The following is an 11,852-nucleotide window of genomic DNA, read 5'->3' as shown; positions in this document are numbered from 1 at the left end:
CTCGTGACTAGGACTCTGTGGCTTTGCATGGTTGCATAAAGCGCGCGGCCACGTAATCTATGCGCATGCGTGGAGTAGCCACATGCGTTCCTGTACACATGCGCAGCCCACTCTTTAAAAAGCCGGCGCCATTTTGCACTGGTCTATTCTCTTCTCTTCTCTCTTCCTTTTCTCTTGACCACGTGTGTGTGTTTCCCACAGGCCTGTCACCTCTATCCTCTATCCTATATTAATAAACAGCTCTTCTATGGATTTGTCGTGTTCGGAACGTGTTCCTCGCGGGGGTAAGAGCGCCAAAATAACTAACAAACATAAAATTTTTATTAATAGTGAGTTGGTTAAATACATTAGTATATTCACACAATAAAATACTAAAGACTAATTTTTACATAAATCTAAATTTATTGATATGGCAACTTCTCAGATGTGCTAAAGGAAAAACATCACGCTGTAGAAAAAGGTACATAGAAAGATGCTTTATTTGTGTAAAAAAAAAGGGGGGGTCTTGGTGGTACAGGCCTTTAAACAGCATTTGGGAGGTGGAAGCAGGTGGATCTCTGAGACTTGGAGATCAGCGTTGTCAACATATTGAAATCCAGTCTAAAAAAAGAAAAGAGCTACAGTGGAATGCTGGTCTGCTCACAGGACCTTCCTGGAAAAATACACAAAATGCTGTTACTGTGGTTTCCATCTGGAAACGATCTTGTTTGAAATTTTTACTGTGATTGTGAATTTCTTTAGTAATAAAAAAGTATAGTTAAAGTATAAAAAGCCACAGGCTGCTTCCTCGGAAATTCCTCAAATGAGGAAAATTAAACTCAGAACGTTAGAATTTAGCACTTCCTCCTGAGAATCAGCTTTTGAAGGAGAGAGAAGAGAGGGAGAGACGGGAGAGGGAGGAGAGAGAAGGGGAGAGATATCCAACGAAATTAAGAGTCTCTGAGAGGAGTATTTGAGAACAAGTCTGAAACAGGCCTGGTTTGGGCATGGAAGGGGTAACAACAGAGCCTTGAACTCGGGTCCCACTCTCTTCCTGACCTTAGGTGCACCAGCAGCAAGGGAGGGAGGAGGGGACAGCCTGGGTAGGGGGAGGGGGCATCAAACAGAGGCAGGGACCTGGGGGTCAGGATGTTGGCAGCCAGAGCCCACCCGGGGCGCTGGAAGCCAATTGCGAGTGATTTAGGAAATCGCCCGCCTGGGGCTGCGGGCAGGAAGCCTTGATTAAGGACGAGGAGAAGGGAGAAGCACATTTGGGACGCAGGCCGGAAGGGGGCAGGAAGCTGCGCTCATAAAACAATCTGACAATTACGTGTCAGTGGAGGAGAAGGGCTCTGGAAATTAGGGGCTGCCTCGGGCAGCAATGAGCTGCGAGAGGAAATTCTATTTGGTGCCAGGTGTTGGTCCCTCTGCTTTGGGGTTCAGCTTGGGACTATAGATTTTACGCTCACATGCTGCAGGAAGCAGTTCCATGACGCCTTTAGAAACGCCCCCTGCAGCCCTGGTCCAGCTGGACCTGTGGTTGGTGGTGTTATTACCATAGCCGCCCCACCACCCCCAACCCCCATCATTGCTTACCCAGCTGGGTGCTCACCTGCAAAATTCTGCAGTATGCCCAGGCCCAGAGAGATGAGCAGCTAGAGGTGGAAGAGCAAGAATTAGAACCGAGATGTTCTGTCTCCAAAGCCTCACACTCCCAGTGTCCCTTTTGTTTGGATCCTAAGGGAAAGGCTTCCTGAGCAGCCTGCTGTCGTCCCAAATCAGGAACTCTTTTCACCTTGTCTGTGAACCCTACGAGACCCACCCCTGCTCTCGAAGATCACTGGGAGATCTGAGATACAGGCTTATATTCTAGATCCACCTGCAAGCCTCTCCTGGACCTTGGCACGACTACTTTTGGGTTTGCCTCGGGCAGACACATTCCCTCCAACTTTCAGGATCAGGAGTATTTCCAGCTGTACATTTGACACAGTCCTAGTGAGATCTTACCCTTCCTCTGCCCCACACCCCCTAGCCGGGGGATCCTCTGTGTGGCAGGAGAATATATGTTCAGAGGCCCAGAAGAGAATCTGAAGGTCCTGGGGGCACCTGAGAGGCTCCAGTATTTTGACTATTGAGCACTATCCGTGAGGCTTTGACAAGTTACTTCACAATTCTGAGGCAACTCTGTAAGGAGGGGCTGTCGTGAGGAGCAAATGACACAGTGTGGACCAGACTTTAGTGCCCTGCCTAGATGGCAGGAGCATCAGAACAGTCAGCCCTGCTTTGCTCTCAGAAGCACACCTGTTTTCCAGTCCTCTTCCCTTTGTGGGGTTCTCCCAAGATGTGGAGAACACAGGGCTTCTACTTACCCTGTCTGTCATATCCCCAGCTCACTTGACTCTCATTCAAGGAACTCCATCTGCTAATGTAATGCTCTCTGCTAGATTTTTATAAGCGTAGGTGATCTCCTTAGCCACTCAATTATTGCACATTCACTAAAGACTTGTGAGTAAGACAGGCAATATACACAAGACCTCCAGAGCTAGAGTTCCCAGCTCAGATTCTGTCTGTAATGTTGGTGTGTTACTTGACACCTCTGAATCTTAATTTCCTCATCTAGAAAACTTAGCACAGAGAGAGAGAGAGAGAGATTCAGATTAACTCAGATATCTATCAGAATAATATATAGTTGCTAGGTGTCTAGTTTCGGATAAAGACTGAGTGACAGCTATTACTGTATTTTTATTGTTGTTATACTACAATGTGAACAACCAAAATCAACACAATTACTCAAGAACAAGTGCTCATGCAGTCCTTAGAAACAGAGGGTTAAAGAAAGCGGGTGTCTATGTGCCCGTTACAGGAAATGTTTTGATGAAACTGGAGCTGTGAGTAGAACTGATGAGGAGCCATAAGTCTTCCGTTTTGTAAATGTCATTGAGAAACAAATGCCTGGTGAGTGAAGAACACCGAGGTGGCTGGAGTTGGAAGGAAATCCTAAAGGCTGAAGATACGCAGTTTCTGTTAACTGGAACCATAAAAGAACCTTCTGGTACTTCTTTCCAGAGACTTCTGGGGAGTGAGTACACCCTTTTATTCCTTAGGCAACTTCTTTCCAATGTCTGTTGCTACATGAAAAGGCTTCTGGGTAATGGGCACCACCTCTGTGCCCCAGGATCTTTGCCAAATATAGAGATTCCCATCAACCCCTGCAGTGAAAATAGTTTGAAACAGTATTTCATGTACAACGAGGTATTCTTTCTTCATGTTTCCTACTATAGTGATCACGAGATCTTACTGCTTTTTAATAATCACAACCCTACCCTGTGTCTTCAACACAGTATTCAAATAAGTTCTTGATTCCATACAGCTCTTCCTTAGAGTCTCCCACGTTGAATTCACCAACAGTCCAGTAAGGCATTCAAATAAAATATAGAAGGGGCCAGAAGGGGGCAGTGATGGGGCAGGGCTTGCTAGAGAAAGACAAATAAATACTGGTAGTTATCCTAGATGGCTTCAGGACACACAGAAAACATTTGGATTGAGCCCAGGAGAGGGTGCTACCTCCTTCCAAGATAGATGCTCCAGGAAAGCCTGGCAGTGCCTGTCACCTGAATGAGGCTAGCTAGAGCCAGGGCTCCCAGGCAACCCTTGTAGCCCAGCAAACAACATGCCACTTGCATGAACCTCCTCTGTTACAAAGGGCTTCTCTTCTAATCTAGATGGGCAGCAGGCAGGGGTCTTGGGAGCCCAAAAATGGCAGCAGAGCAGATGTAAAGAGGACACAAACACAGACTTCAGATGAGGATGCTGGGCCTTGGCAGCAGTGTGGGAAACCCTCCATCATCTATACCAGTCCCAAAGCATGTCCTGCAGCCATTGTTTCTGTATGTGTGTATGTAGTTTGCTTTTTTTTTTTTTTTTTTTTCAATTCAGAGCTACAGGGTAGAGAGCACAGGCTTTGAGTAAGCCCTAACTTTTTACTTTCTCCAAGTCTGCACTCTCCCTAGACTCCATGGTGTGTCCTGAAGAGTGGTCTGTCCTCTCTTTGTACATTCCTGATGCTTCTTCCCCCTAAGAGCCTCAGCTACACGTCCCGTTTCTCAAGACTACTTACTTTCTGTCCATATCTTAGCTGCCAAATAATCATGACTATCTTTGCAACAGTAAGATGGAACTTTTGCCCAAAACGCACACACACCATAAAACCACAGAAGATGACCACCCGCCTCTCTCTCACTTGTCTTCTGAAAGGTAAAGTGTTCTGTTCTTTCTGAACAAAAACTCAAATAACCAAAGAAATGTGAGCAAGAAGGAAAGGAAATGTCTAGTTGTGGTCTACCTGGGAATGTGAGTTCAAAGCAGCTTTGGCTGTGCTGCCCAAGGAGTCAATTCAGAAGGCACTGCTTCTATAGTTTGATGTTCACATACTAGAAAATCCAGCCATGTGCCTGCCTCCTACGTGTGCCCTGGCAGCTGCCTAGAGCGTAAGATGCATCTGTTGCAGCGATGTTTCTAGCAACAAAACTGCCAGCAAATGTCTACTGATGGGAAAGCGGTTAAATACATTTTGGTGCAGCTACCACACAATGGTATACTATACACTCACAAAGTAATGCAGTCAGCACATTTATACTATTTTAGAAGGATAGTTACAATTACAATTAAAATTAAGAATCAATGGAGTGTGGTGGTATACACCCGTTATTCCAGAGCTAAAGAGGTAGAAGGAGGGTCATTGAAAGTTCAGGGCCTGCCTGGTCTACTTAGTGAGTTATAGGTCCACAGCAAGCCCTTGTCTCAAAGCAAAGTGTAAAATATATATTTGTGGTGCTAGAGATGAAACACAGTCTTATACATGCTAGGCAAATGCTCTACCATTGAGCCACACACCCCCAACCAAAGATGTTAAAATATGTAGCATACTCTGATTTATATGATATACTGTGATTTTCCTTAGATGATAAATGTTATATAAATGGAATGTGTTTTGAAGGAGGGCTCTACACACACGAAGATTTTCCAGCAGACATCCTGGAATCTGGAATCTTCTACCCATTTTACTTCTGTAATAACACAAACCAGCCTCCAGAAGTGGAAGGCACCTCCCTCAGCTGTCATTAAGAGACTGTTGCATCCATTCATCCTTGTCTAGCTTTGTCTAGCTTCCAAGAGACAGAAACACAAGTGTGGAGGACAGTGATGTGAGCAGGGACAAGTCCCTGGGGCGGAAGGAACTTGTAGGTTCAGGTCACATTAGCTATTGAAACACCCTTTCACCCTTCAATTGGTACAGGCGACAACAGACTTCCTTGAAGAAGCTACAGGATCTTGGGTCAACTAAGTGTTGTGCCCTCGATGACAAGTTAGCCCGCTGTGGTAGCTGGGGTTAGGGTCATCCGTGAAGACTTGCAACCCTCAAATGAAGCAAAACGAATAAATGTTCCTTTCCTTCTTGTATGAAAGGCCTTGGTAACAGTTGGTATGATGACTCCATCCAATCTCTATGTACTCCATCATTCATAAATTCAACTGAAAAGGGATGTCTGGATTTCAGACATCGGGACAGAGGAGGACCAAAGTATATACTCAAGGTCTCTTCATAGGGGGCTGCTACTAGGCAAGTTCATCTACTTGCATTGGTCAGAAACCAGTCTCAGCCTACCTAGCTGCTAGAGAAGCTGAGAAATGCAGTCTTAATACCAGGTCTTAATACAGGACCAGCATGGGAGTCCTGTTATTATTCCAGAGGGAATAGGGGAGTACTGGTTCTCTATAATATGGATCTTACAGACCCATCTTCTTCCCCACTAACCAGCTTTCTAAAGATTAGCTTGTCATCCCACCTCCTCTGCAGATGGCAGAGGTCGGAAGAGCATCCTGGTTCATCATAGATGTTAATGAGCCCAGGAATAATTTAGAGTTTTGCTAAAACACTGACATTGAAAATAGTGTGACATCCTGGAATTTTCCCCGGTGCTCTTCCCACATGGACACTGGCTCTAGAATCTTGAACATAATAGGTAGGATATACTAACTATGTGGGACAGGAACCATGCCATTCCCACAATGGCTCCATAATAAACGTCAACGGGATATAGTCGAGCTAGTCTGTGATGTCATTCACACACTATTTCCTGTGAATGAGACAATATGCACGGGAATAGCATGCTATTTATGCTATGGGAAAAGCCCACGGGGCTTCAGACTTAGGTTCCTTGCAAAAGGAATTTGCCAACTGATTATACTGGGTCCCTGGGGGCTGCCAAGGAAGAGTTGACAGTCATAAAGGAACTGGGACTGCAGAACTCCCCGAGGTTAGGAAGGTCTGAGACTCTGCTCCCAAGCAGACAGTGGCTCTCTGTCCAGGTCCAGCCTGGAACCAGCCTTTAGAGCCACCAGACCGGGTGCTTATAATATCTCAGCAAAGGGGACTTGGGCCTGTCCTGCCCAGGCTGAGGCTAGCATTTTTTGACAGCCTTCCTAGACATTGAGGGTTGTCCCTTGGGCATATGGAGGAGGGGATTCTTTTATGTTTCCTTGCCTGCAGACCCGCCAGTCAGCAGTAAAAAGCCAAACGTTTAAACTCTAAAGTTAAACCTTCATGTTGTCCTCTCTTGTCTTGTTAAAAAAGGGGGGGACACTTTATGGTTCTTTGATCAATAAATAGCAAAGGGTACAGAAATAAAGGGGAAGAAAAACATTAGCAAGAAGGCAATAGACTAAACAAGGCCCTTGCAGATGACTCAGCAGTGGGATCTCCAAGCTCGCTGGCAGATTTCCCTGGGAATCACACAGCACAACACACGTGTTTCCGGCTGGAGGGGCCATGGTCACTGGGGCTCAGCATCTTTATCATTTGACCTTGACCCCACCTGGCCCTCCCCTCTTGGACCTTGGCTAGTGCGGTGGTTGTCCTTGCCAGTGAAGATCACAAGCATCTTCTCTATGCATCGGCCTACGTGGGCTCTCCCCACAGCATGGGGAAAGTTCCAACACGCTCCGTCACCCACTCTTCTTACACCTTTTCCACAGGCCTTCTGCTCCCACCTTCTCTCTGGCTCCCTCAATGGCCGATGTCTGTGAAATGCTCAGTCTGAACACCTCAAAGACCTCCTCATTTCACAAGGAGTAAAAGCCAAAGCACTGGGTCTCACTTGTCCCACCTCTCTGACCCACTATCCCCCCACAGGCCCCCATGTGCCCCCACACCCCCCACACCCCTACACACACTCTGCTTGCTGGCTTCACCTCTACCTTCCTGCCAGGGCCAACTAGGCAATGTGCTTAGGGCTGTGTATTGAGTTATGGCCCCTGTCTGCAGCCTTGCAAGGACAGCCCCACACTGAAGTTCTCCCCAGACTTCCTTCAGCAGAACCCCCCCTGGACCCTTCACCCTGCTTTCCTTCCTAGGACTTTACTCCACTTGATAGAGAGTGCATTTCCTTTTTCCAGTCTGTCCCTCTCCACTGGAATGTAAGATCCACGGTTACAGCATTTTTTTTTTCACTTGAGAACTATGCCTGGTACAGAGCAGACAAATATTTTAAAAATGAATAATGTTGTAATGTGGCCCAGTTAATGTGCAGCTTACAGCAAAACAAACAGCTACAGCAATGGAAAACCAAGTCACCTATGAGGATATGTGCAATGTCTTTTTCATAACCGACCTCCTGAAAACCAGCTGTGGGGCTGTGAAGCAAGCTCAGAGGCTAAAGGTGCTTGGCACCCAACCTGATGACCTGAGTTGGAACCCTGGGACCCACAAGATAGAAGGAGAAAACAAGCTCTCACAGGCTGTTTTCTAGTCTCCACAGGTATACCATGACAGGTTTGCCATACCCCCAATAAATAAATATAATTGTAAAAAAAAAAAAATGTTAAGGAAAGAAAAAGAACCGTGGGTGAAGGGAGTAGGGTGTGCACTGGAGGATCAGGAGTTCGAGCCCAGTCTGGGCCACACAATTGGTAAATACTAGCCCGAGCTAACACATGGAGACGTTGTCACAGAAACCTAAGGTGCAGGGATATATTTTAGTGGCAGAGAATCTTGCTTGACATGTATATAGATAGCCCTAGGTTTGATCTCCAGCATGGGGGGTTAGGGGGAGATGACAAGAAAGAGAAAAAGGCAAGAGTGTTTTGCAAACCCCTTATTTGTTGGATGAATGCAGAGAGAAAGCCATCAGTTAAGTATCTACTTAATTAGATACATTAGTAGATACCTTAAGTATCTACTACATCTTGGGCACCATTCCAGTTCTGGAGATAGGGAATCAAGACAAACAGTTACCAAGAAGAGGGGTAGAGAGGGAAGTTAAAGCAGAAGTTCTGTAAGGAAATAAATAAACGAACAAGATAATTTCAAAGAGTTACTAAGAACATGTATTTTCAAGAAAGCTTAATGAAAACTGCCAAGGAAAGTCCACCTGCTTTGTACACAGGGACTTCTGAGTCTCTTGCCCTTCCCCATCCCACCTGCCAAGTCTTGCATTCTGTATCAAATACACATACTTCCATCTTTATATATTATTACAAGTTGTGTATCTTAGATGAGCTAACTTATGACATAGTAAATCACAGGCTTTTTGCATGTGCATTGTATATACATTAGTACATGTGCGCATGTGTATGATAGAAGTTGGCGTCCAGTGTCTTCCTCTATTGGTCTCTACCTTATTCTTTGAGACATCCTCTAACTAAACCTGGAGTTCACAGATCCTGCTAGATTGGCTAGCCAGCAAGCCCCAGGGACCCACGGCCTCTGCCTCTCCAGAGCTGGAATTATAGATGTACACAGTCACACCCAGCCTTTTATATGGTTGCTGGGGACTGAATATAGATCTTCAGTGTGGCAAGCACTTTACCAAATGAACGATGTCTCCAGCCCTAAATGATGAGCTATACATTAAAGATAATATCTGGGGCTGAGGGTGGAGCTCAATTGTAGAGCCCGTGGTTAGCATACATGCAGCCCTAGCTTGACTTCCCAGTACCAGGGTGTGGAGACACCAGATTGGGGAGAGGACTGTCTGCTGCACGTGGATGTAATAGTTTCCTCTGCTGTGTATCCAGGAGGCTCTCATTAGACATGAGCAGATGAATTCTCACAGGTCTTCAAAACCAAAGGCCTGTGCTTCTTTCTGACTTATGCTTGAATCTCTGGCTGTCTCAGGGAACCACTGACGAGGAGCATGCCTTCATTTGGTTGGAGCTGGTGGACATCCCATGTGCATTCCTTGGTTCACAAAGCTGAATGAAACCACAGAGGCCCTTCAAATAAAAATAGATGTGCCTGGAAATCACAGGGGATTCAGCTTCTGTTACCCCTCGTGGTGGGAACCCACACTGTTACTCCAGTTTCCTATACACTTGGCAGGACTCTGCATCCATTTGGAATAGTAATTCCCCAGATTTCAGTTTGGGAAGGAAGGAAAAAGTCACTGCATTCCACCAGAGTCACTCAGCAGAATCTCAAAAATCCGAAGCTTAAATGTCCATATTCTCCCAAAAGGAAGAAATGATTCCTGATGACTTTACCGGGTTAAGAACCTGCCAGAGCAGACTCTCTTGTTCAATGGATAAAATTCTGGTTCCCGCATTAGGTGTCCTCTCTGCCCCTTTACACATCAATTTTTCAAAGTCCAGGCCTTTCAGCCTAAAACTTCCAAGATGTGCACATCCCTTCTGTTCCTCCTCTGCCTCTTCGGGCTTCTTGGTTTAGAACCTGGAAACTGCAAGGCAGGCCACCAGCTCATCCTCAGAGACCCGAATCTGCTGTCACAGTCAGACCCAGGGCAGGATTCTGTTAGGATGGAGACAAAATGGGGGAGGCGGAGGCTGTCTCTTGGGGGTTTTGAAGTGGCCTGGGTGAGAGGCATGTCATCCGGGAATGACCCAGTCCCAGGGTGACTGAAGGCTGACCAAGTCGTGAATCTGTGGATTTTACTTCCCTTGCCTCCATTTTTGGTTGGAACAAAGGGAATTGCGTGCACACAGTTACATTCCACAAGCAAGTCATTTCCTCTTCCTGTGGGAAGGCCTGGGAGGAGGAGAAGAGACACACCACAGAAATCCAGGACTGTGGTGAGACCGCCATATCCTCCCTCCTTCCTTCCCTCCCAGGGCTTCTAGCTTTCTCCACTTAATGCAAACATTTTACAAAGCTCTCCCATTCCTTGTAGAGAAACCCTGTTTCCTCCAACAAAATTACGGAAGGATTTCAATTGCAACTGTAATGTGAGGTGCTAAAGATAGGACCCACGTTTTCACAAATTCTAGGAAGCTCTCTACTACTGAACTACGTCCTGGCCCAGAAGAATTTTTAAATTCTCTCCTCCAAATTTATTTGGCTCCAAGGAACTGATGTCTAAGCAATCCTTGGGAAATGAGAAAAATCTAAGGTACAGATTGTTTTCACATGCAATAAAGCTTTAATGAACAATAAACGTAAGAACTATTTGAGTAAAAACAATGCTAGCCATTGTTGGCATCTAGACAGTTACTAATTTAAAAGCTGCAAGTTTATTTTCATACACTGGAAAATATATTATTTCACAAAACATTATATTTATAAATATCCCGTATTTGTAATATTTTTCCCCAAGATGAAATATGTCCATACGTGCTTAAAACCAATTGGCTCTGAGCTCTGTGCCCATGGAACCTCGCCGAGCCAGCAGACTGGGAAGTAGTTCTCTGTAAAGCAAGACCAGTAACTGTAATAGAGCCTAAAAGGCTGCTACAAACCCCAACTAGTGACTGGAACCTGAGCAGGTCGGTTCCTATGGGCTACCCTTACCAGTCAGAAGGCTCTAGGACCAGCCAGTTGACCTGCACCTTCTCACCTCCCTGCTACAGGAAGCAGTAATCCCACCACAGTGGGTTATATTTCAGAACTGCTCTCCATCCCTGGGGGACTCTCCCCAGGCTGTCCTTCCTAAACCACTTGAATCTCATTTCTTCTGCAGCTGATTTTTTTTCCCCAAGATGTTAACAATTTCTGTGGAACCATCTGGATGTTATTAAGAAAGTGTCCCGAGTCCTCTGAGGCAGCTGGCTGTGGCCTCTTGCCTTGTTTCCTGTGTCCTGGATGTCTTAAGTTGACTTTCATAAGAAATTTGGAATATTAACTTAAAAAAAGAAACAGTCGGTATTTTTCAGCAATGAGCTCGCGGCTTCATTTCCCCAGTTGGGACTTCTCATTCTGAGTTCCCATCTTTGGCCCCCGCTTTGGGAAGGATGAAGCTCGTCTATTTTAAAAACAGAAGGCGCCCGTGGTCAGGGGTGAACCAGAAATCCAATCTTCTCTGCTTTCCCTACTTAGCTTCACAAAACCCCATTATGTTCCTGTTGCTTTACCGTCTTCGACATCCACTACCTCTGCTCCAAGCCGAGACCCCGGAATCCCTGTCTAAAAAGTAAACACCAGCTGGTTGCGCCCTAAAAAGCTTTCTTGTAGCATAGGAGGGAATATCATGGGGAGGGAGAGAGGGGGGAGGGAGGAAATGAGGGAGGGAGGAAGGAAGGAAAGAAGGAAGGAAGGAAGGAAGGAAGGAAGGAAGGAAGGAAGGAAGGGATTAAGCCAGGCAGGTGACAGGTTCCTGGAATGTACTGCTAACATGAGAAAGTAAGAGAAGGGATATGTTACTTCTTTTCTACCCACTAGCCGAGAGCCCCTAGATAAAGATGTCCCATGGTTCCAGCTTACTATTTAGAGACTAAAATTGAGTTTGGGCATTGGCTTGCCTCATTCTTCAGTATGTGTTCATCTGCTAAGCCTTGAGCTTCAAACCTTGAGCACTGGCTTCCTCCATCCCTGTAAGACACTCATGCCCATTCATCCTATGCCATTACTTCCAACCAACTCTTCA

General features: G+C 45.9%; 1 long non-coding RNA gene across 1 annotated transcript in view; it reads right to left on the bottom strand.

Moving 5' to 3' along the window:
* Positions 1-515: 515 nt before the first annotated feature.
* The window catches only part of LOC118594613, a 200,629-nt gene continuing 189,292 nt past the window's right edge, over positions 516-11,852 (bottom strand). Inside the window, exons 6-7 of the long non-coding RNA XR_004946390.1 lie at positions 1,592-1,634; positions 516-652 (exon numbers count right to left, since the gene is read on the bottom strand). This is a non-coding gene — a long non-coding RNA (uncharacterized LOC118594613). The remainder of the gene's footprint in view (positions 653-1,591; positions 1,635-11,852) is intronic.

This window comes from Onychomys torridus, chromosome 13 (assembly GCF_903995425.1).
Source record: "Onychomys torridus chromosome 13, mOncTor1.1, whole genome shotgun sequence".
Classification (NCBI taxonomy): Eukaryota; Metazoa; Chordata; class Mammalia; order Rodentia; family Cricetidae; genus Onychomys; species Onychomys torridus.
The sequence above is the reverse complement of the archived record's forward strand: the minus strand, read 5'-3'. Positions and strand labels throughout refer to the sequence as shown.